Source organism: Bombina bombina, chromosome 1 (genome assembly GCF_027579735.1).
Source record: "Bombina bombina isolate aBomBom1 chromosome 1, aBomBom1.pri, whole genome shotgun sequence".
NCBI lineage: Eukaryota > Metazoa > Chordata > Amphibia > Anura > Bombinatoridae > Bombina > Bombina bombina.
In genome coordinates this window covers 297,307,360-297,335,359 of record NC_069499.1, presented here as the reverse complement: position 1 = coordinate 297,335,359, position 28,000 = coordinate 297,307,360, and the positions used below count along the sequence as shown (strand labels likewise).

Here is a 28,000-nt window from a genome sequence, read left to right as displayed (position 1 = left end):
TAGATAAGGTTAACACCTTTATGATTTACTAACAACGAAAAAAAGAAAAGAAAAGGGGAATGAGGGAGGGACAGTTACCTCTGATTACCAAATGCCTAATAAGATTAATTCTGTGTCTCTGAACGGATAAATTATATATTCTATTTCACTATCGGGGAGAGATTTTATAAATATGGACCACTTTGAGAAGAATCTCTTTACATCATCGTCATTTTGTAAATCAGTATCCACTTGCTCAATAATACACTGTTTCTTTAAACAATTTTTAATTTCTTTTTCACTCGGGATTGTTTTTGTTTTCCATTTCTTTAGGATTAGATATCTACCAGCCAAAATAATCAAGTTAATAATTTTGGCTTCCTTAGCGGGTAAACTCTCATCCTGATTAAGTAAAACTACATTTGTTGAAGAGAAAGACAGAGAGGGAAGGCCTAAACTGGTATTTAACCAATACTGTGTCTTGAGCCAGAAATTTCGTATTTTCGGGCATTCCCATAACATGTGCAGTAAACTAGCCGAGGGGAGAAGGCATTTTTGACACTTATTAAAACTGGCCTGACACTGTGCGCCTTTTTTTGGAGTAAAATGTGACATGTGCAAAATCTTAATGTGTGATTCCCTCCAAGTTGAAGAGAGGGTTACCCGATAAACCTCTTGTATTGAAAGAGAGAGTGTACTAAGAGTGAGAGAATCTTGTCTTAGCAAATCAGCCCATTTATGCCGAATTTTTTCCAATATCTCTGTGCCTTTAAGTGAGACTATTGTTTGATAAATATAAGAGATTGAAGTAAGCCCATTCTTAGCTAAAAGAATCCAATTATCAATACTCCCAAGTGACCAATCCCAACCATGCTCACTTGTTAACTTAGTAGCGTAATGTCTAGCTTGTAAATAAGCGAAAAAGTTTTTATTAGGGATACCAAATTCCTCCTTTAAGGAGTTAAATGTTCTAACACATCTAGTTTCAAAGTCTATTAGTTGATGGACTTGGCTTAAACCTTGGATCTGCCATTGAGCGAATAGGGTCGATTGCATCCCTGCTGGAAACTGTGGGTTATTTAAGAGTGTATTATATCTTGATACCTTAGATTCGATAGACAATTGTTTACACATCCTCTTCCACATTTTTATTGGGTTGCAGATCGAGCTTATTTTTTTTAAATCAAGAGGAAGAAGATTGTTATCACAGTGTGTTATAGCCCTCAACTCGATTGGATAAAGAATGTCGGCATCCAGTTCAGAATTCGTAATATAATCATTATTAGTTAACCAATCTATTATGATCCGAGCTAAAAATACTTGATTATAGCTCCTTAAATCAGGAAGAGATAGTCCTCCCAGTTTTAAGGGTAATGATAATTTAGCTAGTGAGATTCTTGGCTTCTTATTCTGCCAAATAAACGAGTGCAGGACTGTATTAAATGATAAAATGTCTTTCCTTTTAAGAATCAGTGGGGTATTCTGCAGAACATAAAGTATTTTCGGGAGAAGAGTCATTTTGTATAAAGCAATACGACCTGACAGTGAGAGGGGTAGATTCTGCCAATTTTTAAAGACTTCTTTGACAGTCTTAAGTACTGGAAGTATGTTTAAAGAATACCAATCGTCCGGGTTGTAAGATATCCATATACCCAAGTATCTGACTGCGTCTTGTACTATAGTAAAAGGAATTTCAATCGCTGAGTCTTTTGTCTTTTTGATCCAAATTAACTCTGATTTAGCTGTGTTCACCTTATAACCAGAGAATGACCCAAACTGACCTATTATCTTGAGAAGTTTGGGTAAATTATTAGCCGTATTTGATAGGTATATTAAGACATCGTCAGCATAAAGTGCCATACGCATCTCTTTTTTTCTTACCTTAATTCCTTCCAGTTGTTGACGGATTGATATAGCCAAAGGTTCAATTGCCAAGTCAAATAATAGGGGGGAGAGGGGACACCCCTGTCTGGTTCCCCGTTCTAGTTTTATGGCCTGAGTAAGATCTCCGTTTACTATGACTTTCGTGGCAGCGTTTTTGTACAGATTATTAAAAAAACGAAGAAAATTACCGCCTAACCCGAATTTTTCCAAAGTATAAGACAGATGATCATAATGCACAGAGTCAAATGCTTTTTCAGCATCAATAAAAATGACCGCCTTATCAGGGGTCTCCCCTCTCCTCCCGGTTCGCATCTCCTCCGTTACCTTAAAGTATTCAATTGTTAGGAATAATTCCCTGATTTTAGCTGAGGAGTTCCGTTTTGATATGAACCCTGATTGATCTTTGTGAATAATGGAAGGAAAGAAGGATTGCAACCTAGTTGCCAGAATAGCTGCTAACAATTTGTAATCAGTATTCAGAAGTGCTATAGGTCTATAAGATTCTTTCCTTGTCGGGTCCTTCCCTGGCTTTAGAATAAGAGTTGTGTTAGAAGCAACAAAATCTGGTGACGGCGTACCCCCTCTAAGATAGAGATCATTAAATAAAGAGGTTAAATGCTTTGTTATTTCAGAAGACAATATCTTGTAAAATTCATTCGGGAGGGAGTCAGGTCCTGGGGCTTTATTATTAGCTAGTTTATGAATTGCTGTGAGAGTTTCTTGTTCGGTAATAGTAGAGTTTAAGCAATCTGTTATTTCGTGCGATAACGAAGGGTGCGTGATTTTTTCCCAGAATTCATCACGCTGTGTAAGATTAGATATTTTACCATTATAAAGGATTTTGTAATATTCCTCAAATACTCGAAGAAGTTCTGCTGACGTTTTAAGTTGCCTACCTTCTGATATTATACATTCTATTACAGGAGATGCTTTCTCTCGTTTTACCAGATTTGCCAGGAGTTTGCCTGTTTTATTGCCGTAATGGTATAGCTTGGCCTGTAGTCTAAGGTCCTTTTGTGTTGTTTTATATAGGTAAAAAGAATCTCTATGTGCTAACGCAGAGATATATCTGGACCATGTTTCTGGAGTTTGCTGGTAAATATACTTATTGTATGCATTTGTTACTGCTCTAAGAAGCTCTCCTTCCCTTTTCTTATACTTTTTAGTCCTTGCTATAGTATATGCAAGTATTTCCCCTCTTAAGACAGCTTTAGCTGTTTCCCAAAAAAGTGCTGGTTGTGAAATATGTTCCTGATTAATTTGTGCGTAATCACGAAATTTTGCCATCAACCAGTTTTTAAATTTGTTATCAGTGCTTAAATATTGCGGGAATTTAAACCCTCTTTTCCCTCCTTTTGGGTAGTTGGACTGAAATTCTAGAGAGATTGGGGCATGATCGGATATAGTGATTGGAAGAATATCAGCTATAACTTTAAATTTACATAGTCTTTCATCGATTAAAAAAAGGTCTATTCTGGAAAGTGTCTTATGTGCACGAGAGTGACATGTATACTCCCTTTCTTCCGAATTTTGTGTCCTCCATATGTCACAAATCTTCAAATTATTAGTTAATTTAATGAATAGTTTTGATTCTAAGTTGTCTCTCTTTGTTTTTCGAGAGGTGGGGTTCTGTCTCAGTCTATCAAGTGGATATTTGGGTGCCATATTATAATCCCCCCCCAGGATCAGGTGTCCCTCCATAAGTAACATAAGTTTGTTTTGTAAGTTTTCCCAAAACGGGAGACTAAAAACATTAGGGGCATAGACATTGCAAAGTGTATACAATATTTTCATTATTTTGATTTTTACAATCAGGTACCTTCCCTCTCTGTCTGTCTCTGTATATATGACTTCATAATCAAGTTTCTTCCCTAGGAGGATTGCTACCCCACTTTTCCTCTTAGTTGTAGATGAAAATAATACTTCTTTAACCCATGTGGTTTTAAGTTTAAGCACTTCCTCTGATTTTAAGTGGGTTTCTTGCAGGAAGGCAATATATGTACTATTTTTCTTTAGGTGTGATAGCACTGTTTTTCTCTTTATAGGGGATGTTAAGCCACCTATGTTCCAAGATATCAGTTTAAAAGTATTCTTTATGTCCATTTAACCAGCATTAAAGAGGGAAGGAAGAGGAAAGAAAAAAAATAATAAAAATAAATAAATAAATAAAAAGACCCAACACGAGAAATTCTTCTTTTTCTTTTTAAAATCAATTACCCAATTAACCCAAGTAAGGCAAATTATAAGAGGAAGTTTAGCCTTCCCTCCTCCTCCCGCCCTCACTATGATTTTTGTCATCTTTATCTTTATTATACCAATACGTGAGAGGAGAAAAATGAGAGAGAGGAGAAAAGAAATAAGGAAAAAAGAACAATGTTTCACAATCCTGTCTATCCTTTCCATTGTTCTAACTTAGTACTGTAGGATATGTTTCAACATAGAATTTTTCTGCTTCCTGCACAGATTCAAAGGTGTGAGTATGACCTTCTATGACTATTTTCAGTTTCGCAGGATATAGTAATGTGGCCCATGCCCCTTGTTTTATGAATTTTGTGCAATGTGGGGCTAGTTCTTTTCTTTTAGAAGCTGTTTTTGCAGAGTAATCTTGAAATATCATAATTTTTGCTCCGTCTAGCAATATGGGTTGATGCTTGCGATATGCTTGAAGCAGTGTGACCTTGTGCTGAAAATTTAAGATTTTTGCGATAATTGGCCTTGGTCTTGTGTTCACTCTGAGTTAAATGATCCTATTCTATGTGCCCTTTCAATAATTATCTGGGGGTGGGATTCAGGAATTTGGAGTACCCGGGGTAGAATGTTGGACATGAAGTTCTCTAGATCCTCATATTTTTTTCCCTCTGGGACCCCAACAACCCTTAAATTATTCCTTCTTGACCTATCCTCTAAGTCTTCGATTTTACTCTGCATTTTTAGTATTAAGCTATTTGTGGAGTGAAGAATAGATTTGTTAGATATATTCTGGTCCTCAAGGTCAGAAATTCTTTGTTCTGCTTCAGAGATTCTATGCGCAAATTGTTTGACTTCGTTAGATAGGGATGCAATGTCCTGTTTTATTTCATCTTTCAAGAATTCGAATTTAGGGGTTAGGGCTAGTGAGATGCTATTAACCAAAGTTTGAATGTCAAATGTTTCCAGCATAGCTGGAGGGTTTACCGTTAGTGTTTGTGTTTCTGTTAAGGTTTCAGAAAGAGGTTTATTCTTCTTCTCTCTCTGTCTCCCTGTCATGGTTAAAGGAGGTGTTTTGGGATGACCATGCAAATATTTGTCCATGTGCAAGTTAGTTTTGGAATGAGTGCAACGTGAGTGTGAGAAAAGAAGAGAAGAGGAGGGGAGAAAAAAAAAAGGGGAGGGGGGAATAAGGGAAAAGGTGAGAAAGGTGAGGAAAATTTTAAGTGAGGTGATCTCGTGTATTATGAGAAAAAGGGGTCAGTGAGGAAAAGAAAAAAAAGAAAAGAAGAAATAATTCAGATGGGGTGTTAACCACCCAGCTATTTCATTTATATTGTGAAAAATTGGTGAACAGTAACTTCGTGATATGAGTGAAAGTTATGTGATTATATACGTGTTGTCTCCTTTAATCCTATGAAGGGAAGCAAGCTTTTGATTTTATTGAATCCAATTCTTTGAGTTTTCCACTTGATGATCCCCCTCTAGTCTTTTTATTACAATAAGAAGGGGTAATTTGGGTCTTATTTGAACCCGCTAAGCTTAGTTAAACCTTTTAGTTATTGTACTTATTCTATCTAGAATGGGCAGACGGCAATGTCTCAAGAGATAATGTGGAGAAACAAAATGAAACAAAGGGGAAATGAACCCTACCTGCAATACTTAGTGATTATTTTCAATACAATTCACTTGTGGACTTGACACACAGTATGCAGTAAAAATAGAAATAAGCCAGAGGGAATAATAAAGAAAAAAATAAAAAAAAAATAATAAAAAAAACACAAGCAATCCCACAGGTACTTAGAGAATTTTTTCTCTATTCTATGAAGGGAGGATTAATTTTCTAAGTTAATGAAATATAATTTCCTTACCTACAATACCAGCCCCCCTCTAAGTTACTTTCCCTCGCCTCTCCCCACTCTAGCTTTCCTTCCCTTTACACTGAAACAATAATATAATATAACTCCTAGCAACTTAACAATAAATCTACAAAGACATGTAATTATATCAACCAAATTTAGCCAACATGCTACAGTGTTGCTTTTAGTGTCCTTTCAATTCAACATGTAGAAAGGAAAAATAACAAAACAACAAAACAAAAAAAAACACAAAAAAAAAAAAAAAAAAAGTTGCTGCTTTTTATACAAGTGTTCTCAGTGAAAGTTGATGGTATTTCTTCCGAGGCTTTTCAATATTTCTAAGGGATTTGCTTTATCTCTTCTGAAAAAAAAGTTACTTTTTCCTGTATTGTACCTGGTATAGGGAAATGTTCATTACCACTGCTCCCCCTTATGTATTAGCTTTTCCTCTTGGATAATGTCTCTGTTTAGGAACTGTAAATTAACTGAACTCACCTCAGCTTCAACTGCTACTGTCGTCAACCATTTGTGGGAAGCGTTACCTCTTCTTACAATTGTGGGATATGGTGCGCTAGGGAGGAGGCTGCCTTTTGCCGAAGATATTCGTGCCTTAGAGATTTAGATTGGAGCCCCTGTAGTTCTCTCCACCTCTCATATAAACAACAATGGGAGAGGAGAATCTTCTGCCTGCTTTTTGCGAGGCTCCAGAACTTGTACCCCCCGCTTTTGTGATTACAGCCCCCCTACCCCTCTCTCGCAGCATCGGTGGGAGAGGGTGGGGCGACGCAGGTGCCTTTATCTTTGCCGGGGTAATCTCACCGCAGATACCGGAGACACACAGACTCTGTTGCTATCCAGCGGGGGGGGGGGTCACGATCCGTCCAAACCGCGCCGGCTACAGTTGGAGCTCCAACAGGAGCGGACCAGCCTCTCTCAATTGGCAGATACAGCCCGCCTCTCCCCTGCGCCAATAGATCCACTCCCCGCCTCCAGCCAGCACCTGTCCACCGGAGGGAGGGGAGGAGGCCGCTCTGTCTGAAATGAAGGGGGAATGTCCCGGGCAGGTGATGGTCTTAAAATCTTGATAGGTGAGTTCAGTGGTCCTCCCGGTGGGAGCTTCCAAGGGAGCCGGAGTTGGTGTAAATAAATAAAGACCAGGTTTCTCGATGTCTTTACCAGGGGGAGCAGGAAAATATTATCCTATTTCTCCAGTTTTCTCCCTTTGCCGGTTAATGAGTAGTGCTTAGTCATTACGGAGAAATGTCTTTTCAAATGGATCTTTACAGTTGAGGGCAAGGAAGATACATGAAATTTATTAAGAAGCTTTCAAACAGAGTTACTTTCTTTCACTTCCCCTTATCCTTTGTCTTGACATAACTTGCTATTACAGCGAGGTGTAAAAAAAACGCTGTATTGGTTCCAGCAGCGTTGTCTCAAGCTAGCCAGGTAGCTATCCCACTGATTGGGATATGGCGCGAAGGTAACCGCCAGCAGCTGTAGGGCAGGAGCTGGAGCTCAGCAGCACTTACTGTGCTCCTCCTCCACCGGAACTCAGAACATACACTTTTTCCAGAGCATGCAATTTTAAGCAACTTTCTAGTTTACTTCTATTTTCAATTTTTCTTTGTTCTCTTGCTATCTTTATTTAAAAAGCAGGAATGTAAAAAGCTTAGGAGCCGGCCCATTTTTGGTTCAGAACCTTGGTTACGCTTGCTTATTGGTGGCTAACTGTAGCCTCCAATAAGCAAGCGCTATCCATGGTGCTAAACCTAAAATGTATCTGAATCATGAAAGAAAAAAACAGAATTTATGCTTACCTGATAAATTACTTTCTCCAACGGTGTGTCCGGTCCACGGCGTCATCCTTACTTGTGGGAAATATCTCTTCCCCAACAGGAAATGGCAAAGAGTCCCAGCAAAGCTGGCCATATAGTCCCTCCTAGGCTCCGCCCACCCCAGTCATTCGACCGATGGACAGGAGGAAAAAATAGGAGAAACCATAGGGTGCCGTGGTGACTGTAGTTAGAGAAAATAATTCATCAAACCTAATTAAAAAACCAGGGCGGGCCGTGGACCGGACACACCCTTGGAGAAAGTAATTTATCAGGTAAGCATAAATTCTGTTTTCTCCAACATTGGTGTGTCCGGTCCACGGCGTCATCCTTACTTGTGGGAACCAATACCAAAGCTTTAGGACACGGATGAAGGGAGGGAGCAAATCAGGTTACCTAAACGGAAGGCACCACGGCTTGCAAAACCTTTCTCCCAAAAATAGCCTCCGAAGAAGCAAAAGTATCAAATTTGTAAAATTTGGCAAAAGTGTGCAGTGAAGACCAAGTCGCTGCCTTACATATCTGATCAACAGAAGCCTCGTTCTTGAAGGCCCATGTGGAAGCCACAGCCCTAGTGGAGTGAGCTGTGATTCTTTCAGGAGGCTGCCGTCCGGCAGTCTCATAAGCCAATCGGATGATGCTTTTAAGCCAAAAGGAAAGAGAGGTAGAAGTTGCTTTTTGACCTCTCCTTTTACCAGAATAGACGACAAACAGAGAAGATGTTTGTCTGAACGCTTTTGTAGCTTCTAAATAGAATTTTAGAGCACGGACTACATCTAAATTGTGTAGCAAACGTTCCTTCTTTGAAACTGGATTCGGACACAAAGAAGGTACAACTATCTCCTGGTTAATATTTTTGTTGGAAACAACCTTTGGAAGAAAACCAGGCTTAGTACGCAAAACTACCTTATCTGAATGGAACACCAGATAGGGCGGAGTACACTGCAGAGCAGATAACTCAGAAACTCTTCTAGCAGAAGAAATAGCAACCAAAAACAAAACTTTCCAAGATAACAACTTAATATCTATGGAATGTAAAGGTTCAAACGGAACCCCTTGAAGAACTGAAAGAACTAGATTTAAACTCCAGGGAGGAGTCAAAGGTCTGTAAACAGGCTTGATCCTAACCAGAGCCTGAACAAATGCTTGAACATCGGGCACAGCTGCCAGTCGTTTGTGTAGTAAGACAGATAAGGCAGAAATCTGTCCCTTTAGAGAACTCGCAGATAATCCTTTATCCAAACCTTCTTGTAGAAAGGAAAGGATCTTAGGAATCTTTATCTTATTCCATGGGAATCCCTTGGATTCACACCAGCAGATATATCTTTTCCATATTTTATGGTAAATTTTTCTAGTTACCGGTTTTCTGGCTTGAACCAGAGTATCTATCACAGAATCTGAAAACCCACGCTTTGATAGAATCAAGCGTTCAATCTCCAAGCCGTCAGCTGGAGGGAGACCAGATTTGGATGTTCGAACGGACCCTGAACAAGAAGGTCCTGTCTCAAAGGTAGCTTCCATGGTGGAGTCGATGACATATTCACCAGGTCTGCATACCAAGTCCTGCGTGGCCACGCAGGAGCTATCAAGATCACCGAGGCCCTCTCCTGCTTGATCCTGGCTACCAGCCTGGGAATGAGAGGAAACGGTGGAAACACATAAGCTAGGTTGAAGGTCCAAGGCGCTACTAGTGCATCCACTAGAGTCGCCTTGGGATCCCTGGATCTGGACCTGTAGCAAGGAACCTTGAAGTTTTGACGAGACGCCATCAGATCCATGTCTGGAATGCCCCATAATTGGGTCAACTGGGCAAATATCTCCGGGTGGAGTTCCCACTCCCCCGGATGGAAAGTCTGACGACTCAGATAATCCGCCTCCCAGTTTTCCACTCCTGGGATGTGGATCGCAGACAGGTGGCAGGAATGATCCTCCGCCCATTGTATTATTTTGGTCACTTCTTTCATCGCCAGGGAACTCCTTGTTCCCCCCTGATGATTGATATAAGCAACAGTCGTCATGTTGTTTGATTGGAATCTTATGAATCTGGCCTTTGCTAGCTGAGGCCAAGCCCTGAGAGCATTGAATATCGCTCTTAGTTCCAGAATGTTTATCGGGAGAAGAGACTCTTCCCGAGACCATAGTGCCTGAGCTTTCAGGGATTCCCAGACCGCGCCCCAGCCCACTAGACTGGCGTCGGTCGTGACGATGACCCACTCTGGTCTGCGGAAGCTCATTCCCTGGGATAGGTGGTCCAGGGATAGCCACCAACGGAGTGAATCTCTGGTCTTCTGATCTACTTGAATCACTGGAGACAAGTCTGTATAGTCCCCATTCCACTGTTTCAGCATGCACAGTTGTAATGGTCTTAGATGAATTTGCGCAAAAGGAACTATGTCCATTGCTGCAACCATCAACCCTACTACTTCCATTCACTGAGCTATGGAAGGACGTGGAACTGAATGAAGAACTTGACAAGCGCTTAGAAGTTTTGACTTTCTGACATCTGTCAGAAAAATCCTCATTTCTAAAGAATCTATTATTGTTCCCAAGAAGGGAACTCTTGTCGACGGAGACAGAGAACTTTTTTCTATGTTCACCTTCCATCCGTGAGATCTGAGAAAGGCCAGAACGATGTCTGTATGAGCCTTTGCCTTTGAAAGGGACGACGCTTGTATTAGAATGTCGTCCAAGTATGGTACTACTGCAATGCCCCTTGGTCTTAGAACCGCTAGAAGGGACCCGAGTACCTTTGTGAAAATCCTTGGAGCAGTGGCTAACCCGAATGGGAGGGCCACAAGCTGGTAATGTTTGTCCAGAAAGGCGAACCTTAGGAACTGATGATGTTCTTTGTGGATAGGAGTATGTAGGTACGCATCCTTTAGATCCACGGTAGTCATAAAACATAATTTATGTAAGAACTTACCTGATAAATTCATTTCTTTCATATTAACAAGAGTCCATGAGCTAGTGACGTATGGGATATACATTCCTACCAGGAGGGGCAAAGTTTCCCAAACCTTAAAATGCCTATAAATACACCCCTCACCACACCCACAAATCAGTTTAACGAATAGCCAAGAAGTGGGGTGATAAGAAAAAAAGTGCGAAGCATATAAAATAAGGAATTGGAATAATTGTGCTTTATACAAAAAAATCATAACCACCACAAAAAAGGGTGGGCCTCATGGACTCTTGTTAATATGAAAGAAATGAATTTATCAGGTAAGTTCTTACATAAATTATGTTTTCTTTCATGTAATTAACAAGAGTCCATGAGCTAGTGACGTATGGGATAATGACTACCCAAGATGTGGATCTTTCCACACAAGAGTCACTAGAGAGGGAGGGATAAAATAAAGACAGCCAATTCCTGCTGAAAATAATCCACACCCAAAATAAAGTTTAACAAAAAACATAAGCAGAAGATTCAAACTGAAACCGCTGCCTGAAGAACTTTTCTACCAAAAACTGCTTCAGAAGAAGAAAATACATCAAAATGGTAGAATTTAGTAAAAGTATGCAAAGAGGACCAAGTTGCTGCTTTGCAGATCTGGTCAACCGAAGCTTCATTCCTAAACGCCCAGGAAGTAGAAACTGACCTAGTAGAATGAGCTGTAATACTTTGAGGCGGAATTTTACCCGACTCAACATAGGCAAGATGAATTAAAGATTTCAACCAAGATGCCAAAGAAATGGCAGAAGCTTTCTGGCCTTTCCTAGAACCGGAAAAGATAACAAATAGACTAGAAGTCTTACGGAAAGATTTCGTAGCTTCAACATAATATTTCAAAGCTCTAACAACATCCAAAGAATGCAATGATTTCTCCTTAGAATTCTTAGGATTAGGACATAATGAAGGAACCACAATTTCTCTACTAATGTTGTTGGAATTCACAACTTTAGGTAAAAATTCAAAAGAAGTTCGCAACACCGCCTTATCCTGATGAAAAATCAGAAAAGGAGACTCACACGAAAGAGCAGATAATTCAGAAACTCTTCTAGCAGAAGAGATGGCCAAAAGGAACAAAACTTTCCAAGAAAGTAATTTAATGTCCAATGAATGCATAGGTTCAAACGGAGGAGCTTGAAGAGCTCCCAAAACCAAATTCAAACTCCATGGAGGAGAAATTGACTTAATGACAGGTTTTATACGAACCAAAGCTTGTACAAAACAATGAATATCAGGAAGAATAGCAATCTTTCTGTGAAAAAGAACAGAAAGAGCGGAGATTTGTCCTTTCAAAGAACTCGCGGACAAACCCTTATCTAAACCATCCTGAAGAAACTGTAAAATTCTCGGTATTCTAAAAGAATGCCAAGAAAAATGATGAGAAAGACACCAAGAAATATAAGTCTTCCAGACTCCATAATATATCTCTCGAGATACAGATTTACGAGCCTGTAACATAGTATTAATCACGGAGTCAGAGAAACCTCTATGACCAAGAATCAAGCGTTCAATCTCCATACCTTTAAATTTAAGGATTTCAGATCCGGATGGAAAAAAGGACCTTGAGACAGAAGGTCTGGTCTTAACGGAAGAGTCCATGGTTGGCAAGATGCCATCCGGACAAGATCCGCATACCAAAACCTGTGAGGCCATGCCGGAGCTATTAGCAGAACAAACGAGCATTCCCTCAGAATCTTGGAGATTACTCTTGGAAGAAGAACTAGAGGCGGAAAGATATAGGCAGGATGATACTTCCAAGGAAGTGATAATGCATCCACTGCCTCCGCCTGAGGATCCCGGGATCTGGACAGATACCTGGGAAGTTTCTTGTTTAGATGAGAGGCCATCAGATCTATCTCTGGGAGCCCCCACATTTGAACAATCTGAAGAAATACCTCTGGGTGAAGAGACCATTCGCCCGGATGCAACGTTTGGCGACTGAGATAATCCGCTTCCCAATTGTCTACACCTGGGATATGAACCGCAGAGATTAGACAGGAGCTGGATTCCGCCCAAACCAAAATTCGAGATACTTCTTTCATAGCCAGAGGACTGTGAGTCCCTCCTTGATGATTGATGTATGCCACAGTTGTGACATTGTCTGTCTGAAAACAAATGAACGATTCTCTCTTCAGAAGAGGCCAAAACTGAAGAGCTCTGAAAACTGCACGGAGTTCCAAGATATTGATCGGTAATCTCACCTCCTGAGATTCCCAAACTCCTTGTGCCGTCAGAGATCCCCACACAGCTCCCCAACCTGTGAGACTTGCATCTGTAGAAATTACAGTCCAGGTCGGAAGAACAAAAGAAGCCCCCTGAATTAAACGATGGTGATCTGTCCACCACGTTAGAGAGTGCCGAACAATCGGTTTTAAAGATATTAATTGATATATCTTCGTGTAATCCCTGCACCATTGGTTCAGCATACAGAGCTGAAGAGGTCGCATGTGAAAACGAGCAAAGGGGATCGCGTCCGATGCAGCAGTCATAAGACCTAGAATTTCCATGCATAAGGCTACCGAAGGGAATGATTGAGACTGAAGGTTTCGACAGGCTGTAATCAATTTTAGACGTCTCTTGTCTGTTAAAGACAAAGTCATGGACACTGAATCTATCTGGAAACCCAGAAAGGTTACCCTTGTTTGAGGAATCAAAGAACTTTTTGGTAAATTGATCCTCCAACCATGATCTTGAAGAAACAACACAAGTCGATTCGTATGAGACTCTGCTAAATGTAAAGACGGAGCAAGTACCAAGATATCGTCCAAATAAGGAAATACCACAATACCCTGTTCTCTGATTACAGACAGAAGGGCACCGAGAATCTTTGTGAAAATTCTTGGAGCTGTAGCAAGGCCAAACGGTAGAGCCACAAATTGGTAATGCTTGTCTAGAAAAGAGAATCTCAGGAACTGATAATGATCTGGATGAATCGGAATATGCAGATATGCATCCTGTAAATCTATTGTGGACATATAATTCCCTTGCTGAACAAAAGGCAATATAGTCCTTACAGTTACCATCTTGAACGTTGGTATCCTTACATAACGATTCAATAATTTTAGATCCAGAACTGGTCTGAAGGAATTCTCCTTCTTTGGTACAATGAAGAGATTTGAATAAAACCCCATCCCCTGTTCCGGAACTGGAACTGGCATAATTACTCCAGCCAACTCTAGATCTGAAACACAATTCAGAAATGCTTGAGCTTTCACTGGATTTACTGGGACATGGGAAAGAAAAAATCTCTTTGCAGGAGGTCTCATCTTGAAACCAATTCTGTACCCTTCTGAAACAATGTTCTGAATCCAAAGATTGTGAACAGAACTGATCCAAATTTCTTTGAAAAAACGTAACCTGCCCCCTACCAGCTGAACTGGAATGAGGGCCGTACCTTCATGTGAACTTAGAAGCAGGCTTTGCCTTTCTAGCAGGCTTGGATTTATTCCAGACTGGAGATGGTTTCCAAACTGAAACTGCTCCTGAGGACGAAGGATCAGGCTTTTGTTCTTTGTTGAAACGAAAGGAACGAAAACGATTGTTTTTACCTTTAGACTTTTTATCCTGTGGTAAAAAAAGTTCCTTTCCCACCAGTAACAGTTGAAATAATAGAATCCAACTGAGAACCAAATAATTTGTTTCCCTGGAAAGAAATGGAAAGTAGAGTTGATTTAGAAGCCATATCAGCATTCCAAGTCTTAAGCCATAAAGCTCTTCTGGCTAAGATAGCCAGAGACATAAATCTAACATCAACTCTAATAATATCAAAAATGGCATCACAGATGAAATTATTAGCATGCTGGAGAAGAATAATAATATCATGAGAATCACGATTTGTTACTTGTTGCGCTAGAGTTTCCAACCAAAAAGTTGAAGCTGCAGCAACATCAGCCAATGATATAGCAGGTCTAAGAAGATTACCTGAACATAGATAAGCTTTTCTTAGAAAAGATTCAATTTTTCTATCTAAAGGATCCTTAAACGAGGTACCATCTGATGTAGGAATGGTAGTACGTTTAGCAAGGGTAGAAATAGCCCCATCAACTTTAGGGATTTTGTCCCAAAATTCTAATCTGTCAGGCGGAACAGGATATAATTGCTTAAAACGTTTAGAAGGAGTAAATGAATTACCCAATCTATCCCATTCCTTAGCAATTACTGCAGAAATAGCATTAGGAACAGGAAAGACTTCTGGAATAACCGCAGGAGCTTTAAAAACCTTATCCAAACGTATAGAATTAGTATCAAGAGGACTAGAATCCTCTATTTCTAAAGCAATTAGTACTTCTTTAAGTAAAGAGCCAATAAATTCCATCTTAAATAAATATGAAGATTTATCAGCATCAATCTCTGAGACAGAATCCTCTGAACCAGAAGAGTCCAAAGAATCAGAATGATGGTGTTCATTTAAAAATTCATCTGTAGAGAGAGAAGATTTAAAAGACTTTTTACGTTTACTAGAAGGAGAAATAACAGACAAAGCCTTCTTTATGGATTCAGAAACAAAATCTCTTATGTTATCAGGAACATTCTGCACCTTAGATGTTGAGGGAACTGCAACAGGCAATGGTACATCACTAAAGGAAATATTATCTGCATTAACAAGTTTGTCATGACATTTAATACAAACAACAGCTGGAGGAATAGCTACCAAAAGTTTACAGCAGATACACTTAGCTTTGGTAGATCCAGCAGGCAGAGGTTTTCCTGTAGTATCTTCTGGCTCAGATGCAACATGAGACATCTTGCAATATGTAAGAGAAAAAACAACATATAAAGCAAAATAGATCAAATTCCTTATAAGACAGTTTCAGGAATGGGAAAAAAATGCCAAACATCAAGCTTCTAGCAACCAGAAGCAAATGAAAAATGATACTGAAATAATGTGGAGACAAAAGCGACGCCCATATTTTTTGGCGCCAAATAAGACGCCCACATTATTTGGCGCCTAAATGCTTTTGGCGCCAAAAATGACGCCACATCCGGAACGCCGACATTTTTGGCGCAAAATAACGTCAAAAAAATGACGCAACTTCCGGCGACACGTATGACGCCGGAAACGGAAATGAATTTTTGCGCCAAAAAAGTCCGCGCCAAGAATGACGCAATAAAATGAAGCATTTTCAGCCCCCGCGAGCCTAACAGCCCACAGGGAAAAAAGTCAAATTTTTGAGGTAAGAAAAATATGATAATAAAAGCATAATCCCAAATATGAAACTGACTGTCTGGAAATAAGGAAAGTTGAACATTCTGAGTCAAGGCAAATAAATGTTTGAATACATATATTTAGAACTTTATAAATAAAGTGCCCAACCATAGCTTAGAGTGTCACAGAAAATAAGACTTACTTACCCCAGGACACTCATCTACATGTTTGTAGAAAGCCAAACCAGTACTGAAACGAGAATCAGTAGAGGAAATGGTAAATATAAGAGTATATCGTCGATCTGAAAAGGGAGGTAAGAGATGAATCTCTACGACCGATAACAGAGAACCTTATGAAATAGACCCCGTAGAAGGAGATCACTGCATTCAATAGGCAATACTCTCCTCACATCCCTCTGACATTCACTGCACGCTGAGAGGAAAACCGGGCTCCAACTTGCTGCGGAGCGCATATCAACGTAGAATCTAGCACAAACTTACTTCACCACCTCCCTTGGAGGCAAAGTTTGTAAAACTGATTTGTGGGTGTGGTGAGGGGTGTATTTATAGGCATTTTAAGGTTTGGGAAACTTTGCCCCTCCTGGTAGGAATGTATATCCCATACGTCACTAGCTCATGGACTCTTGTTAATTACATGAAAGAAATTGACCTTCCTGGATTGTAGGTAGAATCGTTCGAATGGTTTCCATTTTGAACGATGGTACTCTGAGAAATTTGTTTAGGATTTTTAAATCCAGAATTGGTCTGAAGGTTCCCTCTTTTTTGGGAACTACGAACAGATTTGAGTAAAATCCCATTCCTTGTTCCGCCATTGGAACTGGGTGTATCACTCCCATCTTTAACAGGTCTTCTACACAATGTAAGAATGCCTGTCTCTTTATTTGGTTTGAGGATAAGTGAGATATGTGAAACCTTCCACTTGGGGGTAGTTCCTTGAATTCCAGAAGATAACCCTGAGAAACTATTTCTAGCGTCCAGAAATCCTGAACATCTCTTGCCCAAGCCTGAGCAAAGAGAGAGAGTCTGCCCCCCACTAGATCCGGTCCCGGATCGGGGGCTACTCCTTCATGCTGTTTTGTTAGCAGCAGCAGGTTTCTTGGCCTGCTTACCCTTGTTCCAGCCTTGCATCGGTTTCCAGGCTGGTTTGGTCTGTGAAGCATTACCCTCTTGCTTAGAGGATGCAGAATTAGAGGCCGGTCCGTTCCTGAAATTACGAAAGGAACGAAAATTAGACTTATTCTTGGCTTTGAAAGGCCTATCTTGTGGGAGGGCGTGGCCCTTTCCCCCAGTGATGTCTGAGATAATCTCTTTCAATTCTGGTCCAAAGAGAGTTTTACCCTTGAAGGGGATATTAAGCAATTTTGTCTTGGATGATACATCCGCTGACCAAGACTTTAGCCAAAGCGCTCTGCGCGCCACAATTGCAAACCCTGAATTTTTCGCCGCTAATCTAGCTAATTGCAAAGCGGCATCTAAAATAAAAGAATTAGCCAACTTAAGTGCGTGAACTCTGTCCATAACCTCCTCATATGGAGTCTCTCTACTGAGCGACTTTTCTAGTTCCTTGAACCAGAACCACGCTGCTGTAGTGACAGGAACAATGCACGAAATGGGTTGCAGAAGGTAACCTTGCTGTACAAAAATCTTTTTAAGCAAACCCTCCAATTTTTTATCCATAGGATCTTTGAAAGCACAATTATCCTCGATAGGAATAGTAGTGCGCTTGTTTAGAGTAGAAACTGCCCCCTCGACCTTAGGGACTGTCTGCCATAAGTCCTTTCTGGGGTTGACCATAGGAAATAATTTCTTAAATATAGGAAGGGGGACAAAAGGTATGCCGGGCTTCTCCCACTCCTTATCCACTATGTCCGCCACCCGCTTGGGTATAGGAAAAGCGTCGGGGTGCACCGGAACCTCTAGGAACTTGTCCATCTTGCATAATTTTTCTGGAATGACCAGGTTGTCACAATCATCCAGAGTAGATAACACCTCCTTAAGTAGTGCGCGGAGATGCTCTAATTTAACTTTATATGTCACAACATCAGGTTCAGCTTGTTGAGAAATTTTTCCTAAATCTGAAATTTCCCCATCTGACAAAACCTCCCTCATGGCCTCTTCAGATTGGTGTGAGGGTATGACAGAGCAATTATCATCAGCGCCCTCTTGCTCTTCAGTGTTTAAAACAGAGCAATCGCGCTTTCTCTGATATGCAGGCATTTTGGATAAAATATTTGCTATGGAGTTATCCATTACTGTCGTCAATTGTTGCATAGTAATAAGCATTGGCGCGCTAGAAGTACTAGGGGCCTCCTGCGTGGGCAAAACTGGTATAGACACAGAAGGAGATGATGTAGAACCATGTCTACTCCCTTCATCTGATGAATCATCTTCATTATCTGTGGCAGTACTGTCCTTACTTTGTTTGGACGCTATGGCACAATTATCACACAATCTTGAAGGGGGAGACACATTGACTTTCATACATATAGAACATAGCTTATCTGAAGGTACAGACATGTTAAACAGGCTTAAACTTGTCAATAAAGCACAAAAACCGTTTTAAAACAAAACCGTTACTGTCTCTTTAAATTTTAAACAGAGCACACTTTATTACTGAATATGTGAAAAAATATGAAGGAATTGTTTAAAATTTAGCAAATTTTCACCACAGTGTCTTAAAGCATTCAAAGTATTGCACACCAATTTTCAGAGCTTTAACCCTTAAAATAACGAAACCGGAGCCGGTTACAGTTTTAACCCCTCTACAGTCCCAGCTACAGCCTTTGCTGCGAATTTACCAAACCCAGGGGGGAATACGATACCAAATGAAGCCTTCTAGGAACTTTTCCAACTACTTTCAGATCCTCACACATGCATCTGCATGTCTTGCTCTCAAAAGTAACTGCGCAGTAATGGCGCGAAAATGAGGCTCAGCCTACAACTGGGAAGGCCCTTCCTGACTGGAAAAGGTGTCTAACATAGTGCCTGACGTTAAAAAACGTTCCCCAAGTTTATAAGTGTGAATTACCAGCATAAACATGTATAAAATGCCCAAATAAAGCAATCGATTTTGCCCATAAAAGTGTCTACCAGTTTTATAGCCCATATTAAGCCCTTTATTCTGTTTGAGACTAAGAAAATGGCTTACCGGTCCCCATAAGGGGAAATGACAGCCTTCCAGCATTACACAGTCTTGTTAGAAATATGGCTAGTCATACCTTAAGCAGAAAAGTCTGCTAACTGTTTCCCCCAACTGAAGTTACTTCATCTCAACAGTCCTATGTGGAAACAACAAACGATTTTAGTTACTGTCTGCTAAAATCATCTTCCTCTCACAAACAGAATTCTTCATCTTTTTCTGTTTCAGAGTAAATAGTACATACCAGCACTATTTTAAAATAACAAACTCTTGATAGTAGAATAAAAAAAACTACAACTAAACACCACATACTCTTAACCATCTCCGTGGAGATGTTGCCTGTGCAACGGCAAAGAGAATGACTGGGGTGGGCGGAGCCTAGGAGGGACTATATGGCCAGCTTTGCTGGGACTCTTTGCCATTTCCTGTTGGGGAAGAGATATTTCCCACAAGTAAGGATGACGCCATGGACCGGACACACCAATGTTGGAGAAATGTGGGTTTAGTATCCCTTTAAATAGGCCCTGGGGAGGACACTGCTATAAGTCAATATCACTGAAGTTTTCTAAGCTATTTGTAAACAAACAATGGAGTATTATTCTAATCCTTTTTTGTCCTTTGGAAAAGGGCCTTTAAGAAAAATCCTTGAATACGAAATATAATATTGCAATTACAATGATATATACCATAATACTGTCACTCTGGTGAGGCATTTTCTTTATTTGGTGAAGGAGAACATAGGCAATAATATCCAGAGAGATTTGATTGGCTCGAGGAATTTATACAGAGACAGCATCAAAGTGAATATTAGGGACTGTGTAATGTGCTAGGGGTTAAAGTGGTTGAGCTGCCTGTGAATTGTGGTAAATAGCCAAAACATCCCCTTGATTATATCTAGTCCTGGAACAATCTGACTGGAGATTATGAGTACCATATGAATATTTTTTAACATATTTATTGGAACATATATAAAATATAACTAAAAAAACTATATATACAAAATTGTATTAAAATAATTTATATTAATGTGATTACTTACTACATTAAAATTGTTATTGTTTAAAAAGATAGATAACGCCTTTACTATCCATTCCCCAGCTTTGCACAACCAACATTGTTAGATTAATATACTTTATAACATTTAAAGGGCAAGTAAACCCAAAAATAATCATAACTTATGTAGATAGTGTAGTAAACAAAAGAAAAAATACCTACTAGCTCTCCTCCGGCTGTTTTGAAATGGCCGCCTGACCCCTTCTTTCCCTGACGTCATCCAACCTTAATTTTTTTGCACTGAATGCATTTGTCGATCCTGCGTGTTCCTGTGTTTCGCGCATACGCAATGTGCCATTTTCAGCAAGAGGGGCTTTTTAAAAATTCCTGAAAGTTCAGTAACTTTGTTGCATATATTGCACCTCCGTGTACATGGGTCTTCAGACAAGCTTGATTAATGGTGGAATACTTGGTTGATGAAGGCATTTGCAAGTGAATGATTTTGGCAGTTCAAGAGCAAATGAAGTGTTAGATCTGTGAGCCGGCATTATGTTGAGTGGACCATACAGATATTCCTTCTAAGCATATAATGTTCCAAGCAGAACATTATCAGAATGTCAGTGAGCGACAAGAGAGTTATCCAAATAATCCCCTTTACTTAGCAAAGCACATTTTTTGGGCTATAGGGATTCCAAAAAGGCAGCAGTATGTACTTAATTAGTCCTTACTTGTATGGGGGTATCGCAGATTCAAATATGCGACTCTGTTAGTCATGTCTTCAAGCCACGCCAGTTACCAACTGGTCCACTCAACATAATGCCAGCTCACAGATGAAACGCTTCATTTGCTCCTATACTGCCAATATCGTTCACTTTCAAATGCCTCAATCAACCAAGTATTCCACCATTAATCAAGCTTGGCTGAAGAACCATGTACACGGAGCTGCAATATATGCAACAAAGTGACTGCACTTTCAGGATTTTTTTTAATTTAATTTTATTGAGGTTTCAATAAACATTATGAGATGATATGCAAGGTCAAGATACATAAGTGACCACATGACATGGATTATACAGAGCTCTTGCCAAACAGAACAATAATAAATGTGGAAACAGAGTCACATGAACATTTGTGGTACATAAAGAAAGGTAATATAAAACAGATAACTTGTACGCTGTTGAATCAATATTATACAAAATAAATGTCTGAGACATGCATAACCAACCAAGATTACACAACCACCTAGATTATGAGTTTTGCGTTATGAGTCAAATGGCAGCGTTGTGGCCCATAACGCATCATTTTCCCTAACGCAGCCCTTACAAGTGTTGTCGGTATACGTGTACCGCAAGCAAGTGTTGTCGGTATACGTGTACCGCAAGCCTTTTAGCCTGTACCGCAAAGTCAGTACCGCACGCCTAAAAATGCCGTTTTTTTTTCATGGGATTCCCATAGCGCCGGTATTACGAGTTTTGCGGTGAGGCTAAAAAGCAAGCGTTACAGCCTAAAATTACATGATCTGTACCGCCATCTAAAGTCAGTAGTTATGAGTTTTACGTTACAAATCTAACATAAAACTCATAACTAATGTGTTAAAAAGTACACAAACACCCATAAACTACCTATTAACCCCTAAACCAAGGCCCTCCTGCATTGCAAACACTATTTTAAAGTTTTTAACGCCTAATCTGCCGCTTGCGATATCGACGCCCTGACATCCTCACCACTATATTAAATTTATTAACCTCTAAAACGGCGCCCTCCCGCATAGCCCCCACTATTTAAATATTATTAACCCCTAATCTGCCGTCCGCCCACATCGCCCCCACTATACTAAAGTAATTAAGCCCTACACCGCCGCCATTATACTAAACCTATAAACCCCTAAACCGCAAGCCCCCCCAACAACAAAATATACTAAACTAATAACCCCTAAACCGAAAGCCCCCCACATCGCAATAGACTAATTTAAACTAGTAACCCCTAATCGTAACCCTAACATAACCCTAACCCCCCTAACTTTAACATAATTAAAATAGAGCTAAATTAAACTTACAATTATTAACTAAATAAACCTATTAACCCCTAAACCACCAGCTTCCCACATCGCAACAACCTAAATTAAACTATATTAACCCCTAAACATAACCCTAACACCCCCTAACTTTAACATAATTAAATTAGATATAAATTAAATTTACAATTATTAACTAAATAATTCCTATTTAAAACTAAATACTTACCTGTGAAATAAAACCTAAGGTAGTTACAGTTATATTGTAGCTAGCTTAGGTTTTATTTCACAGGTAAGTTTGTATTTATTTTAACTAGATAGACTAGTTAGTAAATAGTTATTAACTATGCAATAACTACCTAGCTAAAATAAATACAAACTTACCTGTGAAATAAAACCTAACCTGCCTTACACTAAAACCTAACATTACAAAAAAATTAAAAAAAACTACCATTACAAAAAATAAAAAAACGAAAGTATCCTAAAAAATAAAGATTATTCCTATTCTAATATCCTTTAAAAAAAAAAAAAAAGCCTAATCTAGAATAAACTACCAAGGGCACATAAAAGGGCTTTTTGTAGGGCATTGCCCTGAGTTAAACAGCTCTTTTGCTAAAAAAAATAATACAAACACCCGCTAACACTATACAAACCCCTAACCCCCCAAACTACCAAGGGCCCTTAATAGGGTCTTTTGTAGGGCATTGCCCTAAGTGTAACAGCTCTTTTGCAAAAAAAAAAAAAAAAAAAAAAAAAAATATACATTACACAAAATAAACAAATTATCAAAAATAAAAAAAATATTCCTATTCTAATACCCATAAAAAAAAATAAAAAAAAAATAAAAAACCTAATCTAGAATAAACTACCAATGGCCCTTAGAAGGGCCTTTTTGCAGGGCATTGATCAAAAGAAATCAGCTCCGTTTATGAAATAAAAATAAACACTCACTAACATTACAAACCCCCCCCCCCCAAATAAAAAAAAATAAAAACTATCTAAAAAAACCTAAGCTACCCTAAGCTAAGGGCATTTAGCTCTTTAACTGCCCAGACCCTGGTTAAAAAAGCCTAACCCTAACCCCGACAATACTCCGTACACTGAATCTTCAATGCAAGGGACGCGATCCAAGATGGTGTTCCTTGCATTCCTATTGGCTGAAAAATTTTAATCAGCCAATAGGAATTAGGGCTGCTAAAGTTAGTTATATTGTAGCTACCTTAGGTTCTATTTCACAGGTAAGTAGTTTTAAATAGGAATTATTTAGTTTATAAATGTAAATTTAATTTAGATCTAATTTCATTATTTTAAAGGTAGGGGGTGTTAGGGTTAGGTTTAGGGGTTAATGTAGTTTAATTTAGGTTGTTGTAATGTGGGGGGCTGGCGGTTTAGGGGTTAACAGGTTTATTAAGTTAATAATTGTAAGTTTAATTTAGCTCTATTTTAATTATGTTTAAGTTAGGGGGTGTTAGGGTTGGGGTTTGTGATGGACCATCTGGTACCCCGAATGAGTCAGAACACTTCCCTTGTCCTGGACATCCCTTTATCCAGAGCAATAGCTCCTGGTATCTCCCTTTGACCGCAGTCTAAAGTTATATAGGTGAACAGAACTGAGGCAACACTCAGTTGTCTGAACACAAAATGAACACTTTATTTAAAAGCAGCACACATATGTATACACCCTGGCATTCCAGAGTCACAGAGCTTCAGGTTACAGAGGGAATTGGTTAAACAGTAAAGCAAACATATGAACAATACATCAAACCTCTAACAATTGTCTATTCACAGGTAAAACAGATTAACATATCAAGTTAATTAAAGGGACATAATACTCATATGCTAAATCACTTGAAACTGATGCAGTATAACTATAAAAAGCTGACAGGAAAATATCACCTGAGCATCTCTATGTAAAAAAGGAAGATATTTTACCTCACAATTTCCTCAGCTCAGCAGAGTAAGTTCTGTGTAAAAAGTTATACTCAGCTGTTCCCAACTGCAGGTAAAAAAAATAAATAAAAAAAAAATGAAGAAATGAACAGCAGCCAATCAGCATCAGCAGTGCTGAGGTCATGAACTCTTTTACTGTGATCTCATGAGATTTCACTTAACTCTCATGAGATTTCATAGCAAGCTGAATAGGGAAATAATATGAGTGCACGAGGCTCATCCCCTAAGATGTCCCAGGACAGACACGCTAAAATGCTGCTTAGAAATCCTTTCCAATGGGAGGTGGCTACTGAGGAACTTTTGAGGTAAAATATCTTTCTTTTTTACATAGAGATGTTCAGGAGATATTTTCTAGTCAACTTTTTACAGCTATACTGCATCACTTTCTAGTGTTTAAACATTTGGGTATTATGGCTCTTTAACTGGGAAAGAAAGTTTACTCAGACAATCTGATTTTGGGCAGTCTAGTTAACATAATCACACAGGAACACAATCAGTTTACCCAGACAGACTCCCGAGACACAATCAGATCGGAAACGTAAATAAAATACATCTTATTACAAAATATAAAAACAGCTCGTATTAAAGGGACACTCAAGTCAAAATTAAACTTCATGATTGAGATACAACATGCAATTTTAAACAACTTTCCAATTTACTTCCATTAACAAAATATACAGTCTTTTTATATTTACACTTTTTGAGTCACCAGCTCCTACTGAGCATGTGCAAGAATTCACAGAATATATGTATATGCATTTGTGATTGGCTGATGGCTGGCACATGATACAGGGGGAGTGGAAATAGACATTACTTTGCAATTTATTTTAAAAAAAAATCTACTACTCATTTGAAGTTCAGACTAAGTGCTATTGCATTGTCTTCTTATCATGCATTTGTTGATTATGCAAATCTACAGGGAGTGCAGAATTATTAGGCAAGTTGTATTTTTGAGGATTAATTTTATTATTGAACAGCAACCATGTTCTCAATGAACCCAAAAAACTCATTAATATCAAAGCTAAATAGTTTTGGAAGTAGTTTTTAGTTTGTTTTTAGTTATAGCTATTTTAGGGGGATATCTGTGTGTGCAGGTGACTATTACTGTGCATAATTATTAGGCAACTTAACAAATTTTTACCAGTGAAACCAATATAACATCTCAACATTCACAAATATACATTTCTGACATTCAAAAACAAAACAAAAACAAATCAGTGACCAATATAGCCACCTTTCTTTGCAAGGACACTCAAAAGCCTGCCATCCATGGATTCTGTCAGTGTTTTGATCTGTTCACCATCAACATTGCGTGCAGCAGCAACCACAGCCTCCCAGACACTGTTCAGAGAGGTGTACTGTTTTCCCTCCTTGTAAATCTCACATTTGATGATGGACCACAGGTTCTCAATGGGGTTCAGATCAGGTGAACAAGGAGGCCATGTCATTAGATTTTTTTTCTTTTATACCCTTTCTTGCCAGCCACGCTGTGGAGTACTTGGACGCGTGTGATGGAGCATTGTCCTGCATGAAAATCATGTTTTTCTTGAAGGATGCAGACTTCTTCCTGTACCACTGCTTGAAGAAGGTGTCTTCCAGAAACTGGCAGTAGGACTGGGAGTTGAGCTTAACTCCATCCTCAACCCGAAAAGGCCCCACAAGCTCATCTTTGATGATACCAGCCCAAACCAGTACTCCACCTTCACCTTGCTGGCGTCTGAGTCGGACTGGAGCTCTCTGCCCTTTACCAATCCAGCCACAGGCCCATCCATCTGGCCCATCAAGACTCACTCTCAATTCATCAGTCCATAAAACCTTAGAAAAATCAGTCTTGAGATATTTCTTGGCCCAGTCTTGACGTTTCAGCTTGTGTGTCTTGATCAGTGGTGGTCGTCTTTCAGCCTTTCTTACCTTGGCCATGTCTCTGAGTATTGCACACCTTGTGCTTTTGGGCACTCCAGTGATGTTGCAGCTCTGAAATATGGACAAACTGGTGGCAAGTGGCATCTTGGCAGCTGCACGCTTGACTTTTCTCAGTTCATGGGCAGTTATTTTGCGCCTTGGTTTTTCCACACGCTTCTTGCAACCCTGTTGACTATTTTGAATGAAACGCTTGATTGTTCGATGATCACGCTTCAGAAGCTTTGCAATTTTAAGAGTGCTGCATCCCTCTGCAAGATATCTATTTTTTACTTTTCTGAGCCTGTCAAGTCCTTCTTTTGACCCATTTTGCCAAAGGAAAGGAAGTTGCCTAATAATTATGCACACCTGATATAGGGTGTTGATGTAATTAGATCACACTCCTTCTCATTACAGAGATGCACATCACCTAATATGCTTAATTGTTAGTAGGCTTTCGAGCCTATACAGCTTGGAGTAAGACAACATGCATAAAGAGGATGATGTGGTCAAAATACTAATTTGCCTAATAATTCTGCACTCCCTGTACTGTATTGACTGATCCTTTAATTACTAAGCCCACTTGGTTTATAGAGTCACAACTACTCCCACAAGGGGCACTCACACCCTGTATTTATGGATACAGGGTGACATGGACATAAGACAGAGTTATGAAAGTACATGGGGTGTCCAGCATATAAAATTCCACATTTCCATGCAGTCTCTGGGTATCCTTAAGCCCATGTACCTCCAGCCCAAAGAATGTTCCATAACAGGCCCTCAGATCTTGGTGACTCACGTCACAGGGTTAATTGTTGTTGTGATGTGGGTGGCTGGCGGTTTTGTGGTTAATAGGTTTATTTAGTGGTAGTGATGTGGGAGGCCAGAGGTTTAGGGGTTAATAGGTTTATTTAGTGATGTGGGAGGTCAGAGGTTTAGGGGTTAATAACTATTTAGTTGAGGCAATGTTGGGGAGCGGCAGAATAGTGGTTAATAACTTTAGTATAGTGGTGGTGATATCGGGAGTGGCACATTAGGGGTTAATAATTTTATTTAGGTGGCGGCGATATCGGGAGCGGCATATTAGGGGTTATCAACTGTGGGCAGGCGTCAGCGATGTTGTGGGCAGCAGATTAGGGGTGTTTAGACTCGGGGTTTATGTAAGGGTGTTAAGTTTTTCTTTTTCCCCATAGACATCAATGGGGCTGCGTTACGGAGCTTTTGTTTCCTCGATCGCAGGTGTTGACTTTTATTCGACGGCTCCCCCCATTGATGGCTATGGGGAAAGCGTGCACAAGCACGTCAAACACAGCGCTTGTTTTTTTGTGCGGTATGGAGCTTAAAATCTCCATATTGCATGCGCAAGCAGTGTTTTTCAAAACTTGTAATGGCAGCGCTATAGGGGGTTAAATAATGCAACTTTTGTTGCGTTCTTTACTTTCCCTATAGCGCTCAAAACGCGTAATCTAGGTGTGAGATAAACATTAGTGACCCATTAAAATTCACACCTATTTAATTGAAAACCTTTGGCTCTTTCACCTCCATTGACAAACTAAAGTCATTCTTGGACTTTCAATTCTTGTATTAAAGTTGGCAGGTGGGGCGTGTCCTAGCAGCTACCGGGTCCAGACGCAAAACTAAGAAGCTCTAGCCTTTCTAAAGTCAGGATACTATTTATTAGTTCTATAATAGAAAAGTCCGTTTCACACTCTGGAGTACTGGACACATAAGACTGAGCTGAATCTAGTGATATCCGTTTAGTGAAAATCGTTACTAAAATAATGGGTTAAGCAGAACTATCCCATCCCTAATACTAAGAGGCAAGACTATATTTTAATATGGAGAAGGCACCACACGGCGAGATACTAGACCTCTTGGCCGCATTAGACCGTAAAATGGACAGCAATTATGCACATCTACTTTCAGCCCTGAAAGACCGCCCTCACAGGCAATTATGTATTGAGGCACAAATAGCAACCGTAGAGGTTACTGCCCTACAACCTAGCCGCTCTAGGCATCCTCTAAGTGCGACCAAGATAGATCTACCCGCCTCAACTCCACGAGAGCTATTGTGCAGGCAGCCGCAGGAAGCACAGCTACAACGCAGCAAAGATGGCGGTCTGGAAGAAGTACTCATCTTAACTGCTC

The 28,000-nt window shown here is 39.7% G+C and overlaps 1 protein-coding gene across 1 annotated transcript in view; it reads right to left on the bottom strand.

Moving 5' to 3' along the window:
* Positions 1 to 28,000, bottom strand: part of CCDC14 (coiled-coil domain containing 14) — a 142,772-nt gene that overhangs the window by 26,609 nt on the left and 88,163 nt on the right. The gene's annotated exons all lie outside the window — the stretch shown is intronic.